This window comes from Sorex araneus, chromosome X (genome assembly GCF_027595985.1).
Source record: "Sorex araneus isolate mSorAra2 chromosome X, mSorAra2.pri, whole genome shotgun sequence".
NCBI classification, from domain to species: domain Eukaryota; kingdom Metazoa; phylum Chordata; class Mammalia; order Eulipotyphla; family Soricidae; genus Sorex; species Sorex araneus.
In genome coordinates this window covers 46,010,712-46,014,039 of record NC_073313.1, presented here as the reverse complement: position 1 = coordinate 46,014,039, position 3,328 = coordinate 46,010,712, and positions in this window count along the sequence as shown.

Sequence of the window (3,328 nt, the reverse complement as noted above, 5' to 3'; positions counted from 1 at the left end):
TTACTGTGTACACATTGCTTTTTCCAATTCAATCTCCTACTGTGATGCATGCCTATGGTATGGTAGAGGTTCAGAAATAGAGGAAATATGTGTTCTAGAATATATGGAAGAACATTTTTGGTTTTTTAGGGGTTATATGGGGGCTATATCTGGAAGTGCTCAGTGCTTATTTGGTCTGCGCTCAGGAATCACTCCTGGCAAGCATAAAGAACCACATAGGATGCTGGGGATAGAATCCGGGTCTGCTGCATGCTAGGCAAACACCCTATTATCATTCAGGTACCTTGTGTAGCATTTTTGGAAATTAATGTATTAGGATGAAGAGGACTTAAATCTTTTGATGTTTAGTCTCAGAATTTAACTCGTCGAATGAGCACAAAATCCCATGTCTACTAGCTTTCTTACACACTATAGAATGAAATAGAAAAAGTGTCTGCTTTTTAATTTTCACTTTTCTAAGAAAGAATATGTGTCAGTAAATGAAATCAAGAACTAGAAGTAGGATAAATAATTTACAAATAGTTTCTGTGCCATTGACTGTACAGCACTCCAGGTTCAATGATAATTTTGAGCATTAAGAGAGTACAGAATTCTCCTTGTGGTGAATTAACAACTCCCCCCTATGGTGCTAACATAAAACTACGTCCTCTTTGGATAGTTCAACAGTAAACTAAACTTAGTAACTCGATCTCCAGGACAACCATGATACCATACGTCCTGAAATCACCACAGATACCCGTGCACACTACTGTTACTGAGCTAACACGTGAATTAATTTTACTGTAGAAATGATGGTTTTGTACACCCTCTGGTACAATTTTCACACATTTTTGTTAGAAAAACCATGAGGGTTAAATTTGTACTGGGGAATTTGGATAGAGTGAGACTAACATTATTAAACCTGGACCTTGATCTTCACTTTGATGGTGACAAAGTCAGTCTGTTAAACTGGAGGGTATCCCCATTATGAACGCAAATACAAAATGTCAAGTTAGAATACCATATAAAGAGAGCTTTTGTTATAAAAATAATCACATTTAGTATCTAATGTTAAATGATTCTAATTTTTACCTGGTAATGAAAGTATTAACTGTTGGTCACATGTGTAGCTATTATTCAATATCATTAATCGAAAAGTGGAAATAATGCTACTAACCCTAAAATAACTATTTTTGGCTCTTGAAAACTCAATTTGCTTTGAGAGTCATATGCCCCAAACTCCAGTTTTTATTTCCTTTCTACAAATTTGGGACTGGAAGAGTTTGCTATATGACTCATATTTTCCAAATTCTCTGGAAGTCATAGGAAAGATTCCCTTCAAATCCCATTACACGGTCTATTGTCAGAGCTTCCCCATGGAAATAAGCAGAATATGCCTAGAATATTAGAGTGTCATAGAACAGTGGCATTAAAAGGATCATTAGAAAGCTTCCTTTTATTCTGTATGAAGAGATGAACAAAGGGAGTTCTTTGGACAGCCCAAGAATTTTCCCAAACTTTCAGAGTTTTAAATTAGGAGCTAGAACCCATTCTTCTCTTTCTTCACAGCCATGTTTTCTTTCTCTCTACCTCTACCAGTGAAAGGAGTCTCACTCTTCTCTTCTCAGGATATTGGATACTGAATATGGTGAAGAGTGTGACAAGACTGTGGAAAGTTTAATGGGCCACATCAAGGCTGAGAAAGAGGATAGAGTTATATTTTCCCTAAAGACCTAAAAATATCCCTGGGAACAGAGAACTTAGACATTATTGAATATAAAGTTACTATGGAATTTGTATTGTATCCTTAAAAAAATTAAATACATTTAGCCATATGTTAATATCTACCCTTAAGGACTGAGAGAAATCCAAATGAAAACATTTGATCTGTTAAAAATTCTTCTCCTGGAATGCATAAGGAATGTTCTTGACGTCTGCACTTATTATGCATGAATAAAGGGAAATTATAATGTTATAATGTTAGCAGCAGACATCTTTTCAGGAGGCAGCGTGGGCCTTCCAAGCATTGCTCAGAGGCCCCAGGGACCACGCCTAGAAATTCCTGGCAAACCAGGTTAGTGGTTCAGTGTAGACCCAGAGGAAGCAGTGCTGCTTGTCCCTGTGGTGTTGCTACTGGAAATTACCTAACCTACCTCAGTAGTGCTCAGGAGTTTCTAGGGCTACACCTAGGGATATTGGGAAGCATATGATTTTAGGGATCAAACCAGAGTTGGTTGATGCAAGGCATGTGCCATAACATCTGAAATATCTTTCCATCCCCAATATCTTATACCATTAAAATCTGTGTGCAATCCATAATGGTGGAGGGAAACCTCCTAGAAACCAATCTTCCTCTCATTTATAAATAAAATATGCTGACACTGCAGAGGAAGAAAGGAAAATTAGGGGCAGAATCTATTTGCTTGAGCTCTCAGACTGATTTATTACATTTCTTAAATTTTAGTCATATAAGTGCATTAATTTTCCCCAGAAGTTTAACGTGGAGAACAGATCAACCTTTTTTGGTCTTAAGGAAATAATGGTTGAATTTCTTCTGTATTCCATTGTTTGTTAATTTACAGAACACAACACATTGTTTGGTATACTTCGTATTAACTCTAGTAAGTCCCATTATCTGTTTGACTGGTGAATTTTTGAATAAGTTGATTTCTTCCTTTTGATCTCGGAAGTCTTAAGGTATGTATTTGCTTCTGGTTCCTTCTTTGTTCTATATGTGAAACATACACACTGAATAAGAGAGCACCCTAACATAAAACACCAAATGCCTGGGGGATAAGATGAAAAACAGGTAAAAAAGGAATGCTATTGTGCTGATGCTGCTTCTTCATGACCCCAGGGTCCAGCCCCATCCTGGTGTACAGGCACACTTCATTCACTTCTAGAGCTAGAACAATGGAGAGAGGTAGATCTGAAAAGAGTTCTGCCCATAACCTTACTTAGTACCACATCCTAGAAGGAGCACTTTGTTTAGTAACGTCAGTTTATACGCACAAACCAAGAGAAGCAACTCCTTCCAAAGCATAATATTTTTATGAGAAAACAGTATTTTATGCCATCAAATCAATGTTAGAGCCCTCTGATATTTATAAGTCTTCACCACAATCAACCCTTGCATGGTGTGAGGGTTTGGAGACCAAATTTCCAAGCAGTAGAAAATTGTTGTGCAACTTTGGACTGCCCCAGAACTTAACTACTAATAGCCTGGTGTTAACTTATTGATAAGATAAGCAAACTATTTTTGATAAATAAACTATAAAACATATTTTGTAAATTATATGCATTATATACTTATTCTTACAATAAAGAGCAAACAGAAAATGCTATTAAA